Source organism: Lactuca saligna, chromosome 1 (genome assembly GCF_052625555.1).
Source record: "Lactuca saligna cultivar CGN05327 chromosome 1, ASM5262555v1, whole genome shotgun sequence".
Lineage (NCBI taxonomy): Eukaryota > Viridiplantae > Streptophyta > Magnoliopsida > Asterales > Asteraceae > Lactuca > Lactuca saligna.
In genome coordinates, this window is record NC_136417.1 from 176,846,199 (window position 1) to 176,860,577 (window position 14,379).

The 14,379-nt window shown below is 36.1% G+C and overlaps 1 non-coding gene across 1 annotated transcript; it reads left to right on the forward strand.

The window, feature by feature from the left end:
- The first annotated feature begins 383 nt into the window (after nt 1-383).
- LOC145027916 (small nucleolar RNA R71) lies at nt 384-490 on the forward strand. Its single transcript, XR_013675677.1, has one exon. It is a non-coding gene; the product is annotated as a small nucleolar RNA R71 (small nucleolar RNA).
- The last annotated feature ends 13,889 nt before the right edge of the window (nt 491-14,379 follow it).

The following is a 14,379-nucleotide window of genomic DNA, read 5'->3' on the forward strand; positions in this document are numbered from 1 at the left end:
ATCTGTCATCACTCGAATAGCATGCTTGTGCCTTCTTGTTGCCATTCTCATCCAAATCACAATCTCTAGTGAGGTGAGGTCCATTGCAGTTTTCACAACCCACCCGAATAGCATGGATAGTTTGATCCATTTTGTCCATCCTTCTATCCATGGTTTTTAACATGGACATGACCGCGGATATATCTTCAGTGGCAGCATACGCGGCTCCCCTCGTGACATCATTCCTTGGGTTGTGGTATTCTCTAGAGTGTTTAGAGAATTCTTCAATCAATTCTTTAATCACCGGGGGTGGCTTCTTTGTAAGTGGGCCTTGTGAGTCTAGCAATTGCCGGGTTGTGACATTGACTCCATCATAGAAGATGGAAACTTCTTGCTGGCTGTTTAGATCATGGTGTGGGCAGTTTCTTAGCAGACCTTTGTACCTCTCCCATGCTTCATATAAAGACTCTCCAGCTTGTTGTTCAAAGTTTGCAATGGCCTTCTTCAGTTTGGCTATCTTGGATGGCGGGCAAAAGTGATCAATAAATTCTTCCTTCATTCTGGCCCAAGTAGTGACTGATCCGCGGGGAAGTGACTTGAGCCAGTCTTTGGCAGCACCCTTGAAGGTTACCGGAAGCATACGAAGTAGTTGAGTTTCACGAGTTACATTTGGAATATTAAAATAATCAGCAACATCATTTACTTCATCCAAATGATTGTAAGCATCTTCATGATCTTTCCCATAGAAAGGTATTTCCTTGAGTGAAGCTAGGATATGACCTTTCAGTTCGAAGGTAGCAGTCGCGGGAATTGCGGGTTGCACAAGTCCCGGGCCATGGTCGTCGCGCATCCTCTTCTTCCATTCTCTCATGGGGATTTCATCAATTTTAGCCATAGTGAACGCTAACTCTTCCTCCGACTCGGTTTCTTGCTCGTACGTTGTCTCCTCTCCTTCCTCGGTCTCGTAACCAATATCTTCTTGAATTGGCTCCTCAATTATCAAAGAAGCGCTAGAAGCTCCTGATTTACTGCTCTTCTTTTTCCCAAAAACAGTCTTCAAGTTGGACAATGGTGATTTCTTTGGTGTGCTTGAACTCTCCACGTCCTTCCCTTTGTTTCTTTTCAATGCGGATTCGGGGTCTTCAAACGGAGGTACCAGTGGTGTGTTTGCTCCTCTGGTCATGAAAGTCCTGAAATCAATTAAATAAAAAGCGTAAAAAGAACAAAAAGATTGTAAAAATAAAGAAAATCTACTGCTGAGTAAACTGCTACTCGCCGAGTAGGTGCGATTGCACTCGGCGAGTATCAGCGATATTTCAAAAAAAAAAATCTAAGTTTTAAATTAACTAAAACAGATACTAAAACCTAATTACTAATTACTAAATTGCAATAAATGAACTTTATGCAAGTAAACTCACACAAAGAATCGAAAAAATTAGGAATTAGCTTAATTATTTAGAACCGTTCCCCGACAACGGCGCCAAAAACTTGATGTGTGTAAATTAAACTAGTTTTATCCCTACTTTTTATTAATAATTTGAGCACACAAAGGCAGTGAACCTGTCTTTAAGTGGTATAGATTGATAAGTAAGGTATCGAACTCAGGGAACGGAAAATTAAACTAATAGCTAATTTTAACTAAAACAAATAATAAAAGTAAAGGGTTTTCTCTAGTTTTGCAAGACTAGAAACTTAGACAAACTAATTTAACTAATTAACTAAAGCAACAACTATTCACTAAATTTGATAAAGATGTTTCCATTTAGGTTCAACCAATTCACTCCTATGGTTATTTAAGTTTAAGATAGATTAATTGCTATTGGTTACCAATTATAATAGTTAGGTTCATATTCATTACTCCTAACCCTTAGACAATTAACTAATTTAAGCGCTGATCAAGTGTTTAAACTAATTAATTCCCTAGATTAATTATTTGGATTAAATAAGATTTGTAATGGTCAATTAAGTTATTAATTCAATTAACCTCTTGTTGATGGTTTCTCAAACAAGCTCACACATTAATCTTCCTATTTTCTTATTAATCCTAGTTTCATATTCATTACTTCTAAGCATATGATTTAGCATTCACATAAACATATGAGGTTAACAATTAAGTGATGTTCATGCAACCTAATTGCCTTCCAATTAACAGAAAATAGTAGTGATTAATACATAAGGTTCTTTAACAAACTTAATTTAATAAATCACCAATAGACAATTAAGCAATAATCAATAATCAAACCATAGGAGTTCTTTGGTATTCCCCAAACAGAAACAAAAACGAATTTAGCTCATAATTGTAGTAGAAACGAACATAGAAACAAAGTTTACTAAAACAAACATGTTTAATTCCTAAGTCTAAGTGGTAGAATTAACCTAATTGCTTGAATTCTTCCAAATAGTGAAGCCTAGGGTTCTTCAGCGCCTTCTGAATCTCTTAGTCGCAGCCAATCCTTCAAAATTCGCCAAAGGGTTCTTTTTCTGAGATAAGGATTCGTCTTATATAAATATCCCAAAACAGGGTGTACTTGGCGAATAGCAGAATCAACTCGCCGAGTAGATCCATACTTATCCGTCTTGAATCAGCAGTCGTATTTATCTTCTGGAATATCCTTGTGTACTCGCCGAGTAGGGTCGATCTACACGCCGAGTATATCCCCTTCTTTCACTCTTTGATCTTCAATTACTTTCCTTTTCTCCTTTTTGCTTTCAAGCATATCTTTTGGACTGAAAACACAATTCACAACATTTTAAGTACCTTTTGTCCACATTATTCACATAATTAATTAAAAATAACTAAGAATATATGGTAAATAATTAACTAATTATGCACATATCAGTCTCCATTTTGTTCAAAACTTGTGTTGATGACTAGTTTGTGGTAAAAATAACATTTTAAACCCATTTTTGTCAAAAATATCATTTTTGGCTTGGTTTTTGTGAAAATACACATTTTTCTGATTTTTGGACTTTCCAACCTAGTTTTTAGAAAATTTGTAGAACATTCAACGTAAGTCGAAATTTGGATCCGTAAATTCTGGAAGTTTGGAAACTTTGTCTACTTTGTTCACAATTTTTCTCATAATTTTTGATGGCCTCAAACTAGTTTGAAACTACTCATCTTCACAGGTTGGTCCGAAATTATTTCAAATATGATAGGCAGTTTTGTAAAATTCGCCAAAAATTGTAGAAAAATCGTATGAAAACGTGAGAGTAGTCATTTTAAAGGTATATATCTGAACTTTGTCCATGTATAACAATTTTGAAAAATACTTCCATTAAGAGGGTCAAAACAGTCCGAGATTGGACCAAAACTTTCCTATCAAGGGCTGTTTCATGAGTTTAGTTTATAGATCTTACAACACAACACTCATTTTTGCTATTTAAAGTGTATAAATCTCAGATCTACTAGGTTAAATGTATTATATGTGATAAAACATACTTTTCTCAAGGTTCTTATGAAGATCCAAGTGATAAACTTCAAGTTCTTAGTATATTTTTAGAATAATGAAGAAATCAACACATAATCACCAAATAATTCATGGAAAACACACATAGTCATGCATATACACATAGATCTACACAAATTAACTTGTATTCTCCCCCAAAAACAACTAAAAACAAAAAATAAGGGGGTATGAACTCACCTTGGGGGTTTTTGAGATGTAGATGAAGAATGAGAGGGATTTCTGAGTCCTAGCTTGTGTCTTGAAGGGATCTCGAAATGATGGTTGTTTCTAAGACCCATATTCATGAAAATGGAGTTGTAAGAAGGATGATATTAGTATAAACTTGAAATAAAACATCTAGAGTTTACTATGGATTTACCCAGAAGCTTAGTAATTGGTTCTTGTTGATGATGAACTCGAAATTTCTTGAGGGAGGAATGGATGTCTTGAGAGAAAATGAGATGAAAGTGAAGTTGGAATGGAAATTTGTGGTGGGGAAACGCCTTTTGGCCGTGAGTTATAGGGAGATGGAAGGAAGAGATAAGATAAGTGCATTGTTACATGGTGTGTAAATGGCATGGTTATCCTCCAAACAAAAATGAGGTGACATGCATTAAGCTAGTTAACTAATTTTTCCTCTTTTTTTTGTTTAAATAGATAATGGGCCGAGAATTGGGCTAAGGAGATGGGAGGTAGATTATCTTGGCCCATTTCTAGTCTTGGTTCGAATTTATGAGGCCTACTAATGACTTTTCGGCCCATTTGGCCTTTAGGGAAATTCACGGCCCAAAATGGCATAAAAGAATGCATTTTTGGCTTATTAGAGTTAATTGGATTAGTTATGGCCCAATAAGGCCCATTAGAAATAATGTGGATCATTTTAAGCCCAAAGTAGTCAAGTTGAAAGTTTATTGGTTCGTTAGACCTAATAAGAGACTCCTAGTCCACAATGAACTTGTGTCGGGATTTCTAGGGTTTCCAACCCTTATTTGAACATATGAGATATATTTGAATGAGAATGGAGTATAGTATTCACTTAGAGTACCATTTATTACTTTAGGCGAATGATTGCATGAGAGTAGAATTTCCTAGCAAAATGCTAGTTGTGACATCATCCCCCTGTTAGAGGGAATTTCGTCCCGAAATTCTTTTGAAAGGTAGGCTCATGAATGATAGAATAGGTGAGGGTACTTTTGCTTCATCTGGTCTTCACGTTCACATGTGATTTCAGATCCACACTTGGCACTCCATCAAACCTTCACAATCGGAATGCAACATTGTTTTGTAGGCTTTACTTCCTTATCCAATACATCCACTGGTTCTTCGGTGAATAGGAGATTCTCGTTTATTTCGACCTCTTTTTAAAGGAATGATAAGAGTTTTGCCTGATAGGCACTTTTCGGATTCGATATGCTGAACACAGGGTGTACGTTGCTGAGCTCTGTAGTCAGCTGCGGCCTATAAGTATTTGGACAGATCCGAGCAAGAATCTCGAACAGTCTGATGCATCGTGGGTTTAGTTTTCTCATTTCCTAAAGCGAATCATTTCTTTTTAATGAAAAACTTTCATTAGTACCCGGCCTTCGACTTGAAATTCCATAGGTTTTTGTCATTTGTCAGCATAACTCTTTTGACTGACTCGTGATGCTTGAAGTCGAGTTCTGATTTGGATTATTTTCTTTGTCATTTCGCGAACGGTTTCTTGTCCCGTGAGAGTACTGGCGAGTGATCTACATTTATAACTATAAAGAGCCTAGAAAGGAGCAACCTTGATGCTCATGCAATAGCTGTTATGGTATGAGAATTCAATCAAGGGCAACTGGGTATCCCTTGACTTGTTGAATTCAGACACCCAGACTTGAAGCATAACTTCGAGTTGTTGAATGGTTCGTTCGCCATGGCAAATGATTTGAGGGTGGTAAGCAATGCTCATACTTAGCTATGTTCCTATAGTCTTCTGAAATGACTGTCAAAGTCTTGAAGTAATCTCGTTATCTCGATCCGAGATAGTAGATACTGATACTTCATGGAGTCTCACGATCTGTATTAGCAGGAAATGGGCAGATTGGGTTAACCTATCGACGATCACCCGGATAGTGCCTAACTCAACTCTTATAACAATAAGCTTTGTCTTTTGACTTCGACAGTTTTATCCATCCATGCAGTGCTTTCTTCACGACATTCTCCGGCTTTGATGCTTTCAAGGCTGGTAGTAGATGTTGATAGTGTTTTGTTCTCGCCTCATGGGCAGACGAGTATGTTATTCATGAAAATAATGAAAAGGCTAACTAGGAATGGTTGGGAAAACTCGGTTCGTAAGGTTCATGAACACTGTGGGAGCATTCGCTAGACCGAAGGGTATCACAACGGATTTGAAATGGTCGTGAGGAATTCAGAAAGCAGTTTTTTTGGAATGTCCTCTTCTCGGACTCGGAACTAATGGTAACTGGATCTTAGATATATTTTAGAGAAGCAACTATTGTTGGATTCATGTCTAAGTCCATAACTATAATTGGTAAGACTTGACCCGACCCAGCATGGTCCATTTGGGTTGCATGGCATCATGCACTTGGATAGACTATAAGGAGAGAAATAAGACACTTATGGTTATTAATATATTATAAGTTCTAGTATATTAATAATAAGAATAATAAGATTATTTAATTAGTATTGATCAAGAATTAACCTAAGATTAATTAAGTGATCAAAAGAAGACTAATTAAATATATGGGTTGATTGTACAAATCATCCATACTTATATAGTGGGCTAATGCTCCATGGATAATCAAGTTGGGCTAAAACCCATAGGATGGTCCATGGATGCTCCATGGTGTATTTAAACCCATGGATCCAAGGAAATGGAAAGTCATGACAATTAGGGTTTACCCTAATTGTATAACTATATAAGCATCTTATTCTTGATGAAAAATCGGCCACTAGTGAGAGTAAGAAAGGGCTAGCCGATTTTCATGAAGTGTAGAATTATCTCAAGTTATTCCAAGTGTATTTGGTGTTGTGTGAACCATTTGAGGTGTCACACTTGGGGCACTAGGCACTCAAGCTTCATGAAGACATTCTACATCAAAGAGGTATGTATTCTATCTTGTTATATTGATAGTTTTGTATGCTAGATTAGGCTAATACCTTGGATGTTCATATTTGCATGTATAATAGAGAAAACATAGATCCAAGGTATTTAGGGTTGCATGTACACTTAGGAGTGTTAGAATGCTCATAACCCAACAGTGGTATCAGAGCCTAGGCTTGTTTTCTTGTTATACCTGCAGTAGAAGCTGAAAAAACGAATTTGTTGCTGTCTGATCATCAGACTTGGCGAGTCCATAAAGGGACTCGGCGATTCCATGCCTAAAAAGTGATCAAATCGATCCAACTCGCCGAGTTGATTCATGCACTCGACGAGTTGGACCCCCATACAGCATATTTTCGAGGTTTTTGGCTAGAAATGGACTAGGAACATTACCCTAAGTTGTTTTTGAACTTATAAACTTGTTTTTAATGTGGTAATGTTCATGCTAATCCATTTTCAAAGATAATTGTCAATAGATTCATGTTTTGTATTAGTTTAAGGTTTAGACTAATTACATGAAAAAGTTTGATTTGAATTATCTTGTTCTTATGAGTTGCTTAGATTAATAGAAAAGTTAATTGAAATAGTTGTTTTCAATCCATTTTAATCTAAGAGATGAGTATAAAATTGTCCTCAAGTTACATGAAGGGTCACATTAAAGACTCATAAAACTCATAAAAGTTGGTAATGGTTACAAAATGAAGAGTCTTGTGTCATTGAATATTTTTTTTATGACTCCATAACTTGTCCTCAAGTTATGGAAGTTCAAGAGTCACTTCATTAAAGAGTAAAAGTGTAACCTTAATTAATTCCATAAGTTATAAAAATAAAGAAAAGTTAATTCTTTTATTAGTTTAAAGTCTTGCATAAGTTATGGAACTTGAAGAGTTTTTGGATTAAAACTACTTTAAACACATAAGTTATGGAATTAATTAGTTTTGAATAGTTTCAAAAACTTGCCCTCAAGTTTTGGAATTTGTAAAGTTTTCTCTTATGAATACTTTAATTCCAAGTTAGCCCTTAGAATTTTAAAAGTTAAAATTCAACCCTTATACTTTATAATATTATAAGTTAATAATAATATATATGTATAAGAGTTAAGTCGGTCTTACCGCTAGTACGCCTCATTCACGAAGCCAGTCTATAAGGTGGGTATAAGGTTGTTGCCTATAAAATGGCAACTTAATGGGTGTCCACTCTCACCCACCGCTTGCTTGACTGGTGGAGGGTCATTAGCCGAACGGGTTTGACAGGACTATAATTCTCCCTTCATTAAACACTTAAGGGTACCCAGTAATTTGCATGGTTACTTCACACCTTGTTTTGTGATCCTCGGCATCCCAGTCACAAAACCTGAAGGGCACACTCGAGATTAAAACATGCCATTGAACAATTCAATGAATCTCAAAAGATCTAGGAGTTTCAAATCCAATTAAAACCTAATAATCTATTTCGTTTTTCATGGTGGAAATTGGTGAATCGTCATTCACCTACCTTCAAATATTTTATAGCTTGGATTACGGCATACCTCGTCTAAGTTATAAAATAGTTTGTTGGGTCCTAGCCTTAATATTTCATATTGGGTGTCATATTAAGGACTTTAAATCAACTATCTTGAATATCTCCCAAAACATGTCTGGTTTAGACATTTATGATCTTCCCAAATCTCTTGAAACAAGCTTTCCTAAATGAAGATGATGTCCCATGGAAATCATACTTCTTTCACCTCCTCAAATTATTCTCCCAACCCACAAGTTCAAAGTCACTCAAACCCTATTGGCAAGGCAAGGTCTAGGTGTGATCACATCTTGGAGATGTAGTCACATATTGACAAGCCGGGAAAGTTGGGTGTCAAAGTCTTGAGAAAGTTGGTGGTTCAATCGCTTTCTAAGTCACATAGTGAGTTCTTTTGGAACACCTATGAAACAGACTATGACAAGACCCTTAATGATCTTATCTATTTGTTAAGATCAACTTCCTTAAAACTTGATGGACATAGACAACAGTGACACCGGAAATCCAGAAAAGCATTCTCTTCCCAATGGAAAGGGATCGGCCATAGTCAAATCGGTTGAACAAATGGTAAAGAGAAAAGCTAAGTCTGTAATAGTCCCGTGTACCATTATCAAAGGGTCCATATGTTTATATTGCCAAAGAAAGGGTCATTAGTTGCGAAGCTACCAAATTTACCTAAGGATGTTAAAGTCAATAAGATTGACTATACTTCAGGTAAAGTCCACTAATCTAACTCTGTTAAGTTTCTATTCTGAGATTCCTGATACATGATGTGACTGGGTCACATGGTAATGTTTTAAGAATCAAAGAAAAGTAAAGGAACTTAAAGAAAGAATATGTTGAATCTGATCGCATAGATGGATTTCTATCGCGCAGTTTGAAAATCGGATTCTTGAGCTACTTCTTAGGAGTTATGAAATATTGCTAAGGAATAGATAACAACAAGTTTTCATATGGATTGTAAGGATAAGTTTTTCCGCATAGTTTTAAAATAAAAGAAAATTTTGATTTTATTTATTTTAAAATATCCTTACAATGGCATTTGAGGAAAAATTGTTGCTTATATGATTCCATTAATAGCAAGAGTGGAAATATGAAATTGATTCCTTCATTTGTGGTAATGTCTAAATTTACCAAATAAGGAAAGATTCTCATCACCAAGTCTCAACTGGACCGAAACTTGGAATCATGCAAGTTGTATAGCATGATGAATGAGAACTTTCAAGTATTGGAAAAATTAAGACTAATTACTTGTTCACATGGATGTGTGAGTCAAGTAATGGACTAAGGGATCGAGTACACAATCATGTGCACTGATTCAGTCCACCACAAAAGATTGATAAGGCTATTCGTCATAGTTTACTGAACTTCAGTAAATATGGTTATACTTACAAGCTTAAGTGTAATTCTGAGACATTGGAAAAGGTTCCAATGTAAGGCAGAGCGAACAAGAAGAATCAAATTAGGCAGAAGGATAAAAGTTTCTCAAATCTGAAAAGATGGGAGAGTACTTTAGTATCAGTTTTGTGATCATCTTAATGATTAAGAAACCATATCAAAATTAGTTCTCTAAGGAAGTCTTAGTGCATTCTTATGACTAAGAAGAATGGATCTTGTATTGTTGAAATGGTTAAATCAAGAAGATGGGTTATACTTTGTTCCAATACTCCAAGATTGTAATTTGAGTGACATGTCTTTAAGAAGGTTTAAAACACGTGTCAAATGTAAGAGTAAAAGTTTTCTACTCTCGTACATTTGAAATTGGTAAGTTGTGATGTTTTGGATAAAACAAAGACTAACTAAGGCCAATTGTGTGTAGTGTTTGTCTTGATTAGAATCCGCACTATCCCTTGAATATTTGACAAGAGAGTCTTATATGTCAATAGGACAGTGGGAGTCTTAAAGGTCTTGAAAGTCTCAAGAAATAATCAAGAATAAAACCTGAAGTTCTTCACTAGCACACGACTTAAGGTTTATAGCCTATCGTGTTGACATATTCTGTGCCCATTCCAGTTAAAGTTGGCTTTGCATATGAGTTCTTAGAGTTCTCAATGTGTTGCACAACAACTTGGAAGCAATGGCAGGCCCTTGAGCTGCCAGGTGGCAAGAAGTTAAGATTGAGTTCAGTCCATATGAGTTCGGATTTATCATTATCCTTGTCTTGTGACTATGGTTTTGACAATTCACATGGATAAGAACACATACACCAATAAATCTAAGTGTCATAAGGTTTCTCTCCGACTCATGAAAATGATGGTGAGGAAACACTTTCACTAAGTAGATTTTAGTTAGATAGCAATTGTGATATTTGCATTCTCAAAGTCGTTAGTGGAGCATGTGTGGTTTACCGGCACACTAACCTGGACTTGTGGAAAGTGGCAAAAAGGTCTAACCATTATGATTACGGCATCCCTCTTCATAATTGTTTAGACACACAAGTGTGCTATCTAAGGGAAGGTGTATGATTTTGATAAAGTTCTATCAAAACAATCCAGTATCAGAAATCTGAACTTTGGTAAGAAAGTCAATAAAGTATTAATTTCTAGAAGTCCAGCTGATTTCTAAGTACATGTCAAAGCTAGTGGGAGCATAAGTGTTTTGCTAATAATCATCATGTTAGTGGGAGCATGATAATTATGATAAGTATTGCAAGTTAGCAATGTTAATTATAGAAAACAAAAGGTTTAATTGGGAAAAGTTGTTTTGCTATAATTAAGGGAGAGGAAATTATACTTCATCTCAAATCTATAAGCTTAGATCGTGAGGTTTTAATCATTTAGTCAAGGAAATATATATGAATTTCATGTTGGAATGGCTCAACATAAGGAAATTCTGTATATGGGTCCATTATTTGCGTTCTTAAATTCGATTATGATTACGGCATCCCTTTTCATAATCTAATTATGAGAACTTGGCAAATAGAAATGGAAATGTTATAGCAAAAGACTGGTTTAGTCTTTATGTGAGACATCATGAATCGTGTCCCATATGCTTCAGATATAGGTTCGATTACATGTGCTATATTCATCCTTTCTTAAATTTTCCAAATGCCTGGGGCATTAAGAAGGGAAAAGGTTTAGAACTGGATATGACTAAAAGGATTAAACAATTATCGAGGACAATCTAAGGTTTACCAAATATTGGTTGCTCAAGGACAGTTGGAAGTATAGTGATAATTCTGGAAGGACCATATTGACATAATCTGTAAGGAGGCAACTCTTGTTCAGAAGTGATAGTCAAAATGAATATGGAAACGTTTCAAAGTCAGAAATTTCAATCTGTGTAAGATAAAGGAAACTTAATGCAAGAAGCATGTTTCCAAGGAGCTGATCTCCTTTGGAATGCTCTATAATGATTGTTGTCAAGTCTTTCTGACTTTGTGCTTAATCATTACAAGAGGATCAATGTATATAAGTTTAGAATCTGACATATTTCAGTAAATGGCATGTATTTGGAATTCTTGCATTTGCAGTAAGGATTTCGGAGTGTGAAAAGAGAATCATTGAAGTTATGTTCAATTGATCTAGTTCACAAAGTAAAGATCATAGACAAACATAGTATGCATACTTGGTGTGTGGCATGACTAGTGTTTAGAAAACATAGTGTACGTGCTTGGAGCATGGGACAACTATTGTTTTAAATTCAAGAATAAAGTTGATAGCTGAAACAGTATACAATGAATAATGTGTAATCATATGGTGATAAATAAAAGGTGTTTTATTTATGTTCATAGGTTTTGATACCATATTGGATTCAATTATTATTGTGTTTCATTTTGCATGTTTTGACTTCCCGAATAAACTAGGTTATTCTTCCGGAATGACTAAGTTATTCAAACCATCCACAGTCGGTCATATGTTGGAAGTAGATATGAATTAAGACTGTCATGGGTTGGCTTGTAGAGGTCTAAGGTGTTGGACAAAGGGCTACAACACTCATGAGTGCTCATAAGTTCTGAGTATTGGATTCAACCCGCGCTCATTGGAATCACTTCATGGATTTTATCGCGAGTGATCATGAGATGATAATATCTCATATTCTTCAAACCTAGAGATATGAGTTGTTACTATGAGTTGATAGTACATTGATTGCACGAAAACGCATTGGTAACTCGATGTTATAAAACGTGTCTTTGTGTATGATTCAACAAGTAGTAGAACAAGCCATATGAGTCAAAGTTTATCCATTCCTTTTACCTTCGGGATAAAAGCGATATCTGTGGGCCCCTCGATGATTTGATGATGACAAATGGAAGTGCTCGGCCGGGCCAGGACTGATTTGATTTGTTCAATTAGTCAGTCGTCATAAATCAGAAATCGGGAAACAACAAATGGGCAGAGAGAATGATTATAATCCATGTCTCAGTCCATATGATATCTAGAATGGAGGAATATATGATCCCTTATCTAACGGACAAGTCATTGACAAAGGTCAGAGTTTATCGACAAGGTCAGAGTTCGACAGAAGCTTTTGAGAGCTACGATTGCCAGTTGGTTCTTGAAGTCATATGCAATAATAGTTTTAGACTTATCCAAGTGGGAGACTGTTGGATTAATGTCTAAGTCCATAACTATAATTGGTAAGACTTGACCCGACCCAGCATGGTCCATTTGGGTTGCATGGCATCATGCACTTGGATAGACTATAAGGAGAGAAATAAGACACTTATGGTTATTAATATATTATAAGTTCTAGTATATTAATAATAAGAATAATAAGATTATTTAATTAGTATTGATCAAGAATTAATCTAAGATTAATTAAGTGATCAAAAGAAGACTAATTAAATATATGGGTTGATTGTACAAATCATCCATACTTATATAGTGGGCTAATGCTCCATGGATAATCAAGTTGGGCTAAAACCCATAGGATGGTCCATGGATGCTCCATGGTGTATTTAAACCCATGGATCCAAGGAAATGGAAAGTCATGACAATTAGGGTTTACCCTAATTCTTGATGAAAAATCGGCCACTAGTGAGAGTAAGAAAGGGCTAGCCGATTTTCATGAAGTGTAGAATTCTCTCAAGTTATTCCAAGTGTATTTGGTGTTGTGTGAACCATTTGAGGTGTCACACTTGGGGCACTAGGCACTCAAGCTTCATGAAGACATTTTACATCAAAGAGGTATGTATTCTATCTTGTTATATTGATAGTTTTGTATGCTAGATTAGGATAATACCTTGGATGTTCATATTTGCATGTATAATAGAGAAAACATAGATCCAAGGTATTTAGGGTTGCATGTACACTTAGGAGTGTTAGAATGCTCATAACCCAACAACTATCTCCTTGAAGTTGGTCAAATAGTTCGTCAATCCGAGGAAGTGGGTATCGTTTTTTGATAGTGAACTTATTCAATTCCCTAAAATCGATGCACATTCTGAAGGATCTGTTTTCTTGAAGAACAAGATCGGAGCTCTCCAGGGTGAGAAGCTTGGTCTGATGAATCCTTTGCGCAACAATTCTTCTCAATTGACTGGATAACTTGTGAATTTTCAGCGGGAGTCAACCTATAGGGTGAATTGGTAATTGATGTGGATCCCGGTATGAGGTCGATTCAAAATTTGACCTGTCTCTCTGGGTTATTCCCGAAAGTTCTTCGGGAAACACATCCGGAAAATCACATGCTACTAGAATACCTTGTATGCTTACCTCTTCTTTGGTCTTGTCCACAACATGAGTGAGGAAAACGTAGTTCTTCTGGTGCAGGCACTTTTGTGCCTTGATACACGAGATAGGACGAGGATTTGGTGCCATGTTTTTATTAGAGTTTCGTGATTGGGAAGGAGAAGGCAAACGACCCTCTCGTGACACATAGTATCAGCACAGTGGGGGCTTAACCCAACCATGTCGATTATCACATCAAAACTCCTAATATTTACTAGCATTAAATTTATTTGAAATAAATGGTTGTTTAGTGTTAAGGTTCACCGTACATGAATATCTTTGGTTAATACAGTTTTTCCCATTAGCCATCTCCACCGTGAAGGCTTCGTTTAGCTTTTGGGGTTGTTGTTTCAGTAAGCATTTGAATTTGTTACTAACGAAGCTTCGCTTAGCTTCACTATTGAATAAGAGGTAAGCGAAAGAGTTGTTAAGTGGGAACGTACCAGTAACAACTGTCGGGTCTTGGACTGCTTCGCCTTGACCCAAGGTCAGGACCCTTTCTGATCCTTCTGCACCTTGATTGTTATCCTTGGGGAAACTGTTCCCGAAGTGACTGGTTCCTCCACACCCATAGTAGGTGTGACTGGTCTCATCATTGGTGTTGTTGTTAGGGTTGTTGTGATTGTTGTCGTTTTCATTTGGCTGACAATTCTGGCATGGATAAGTTCTACAGAAT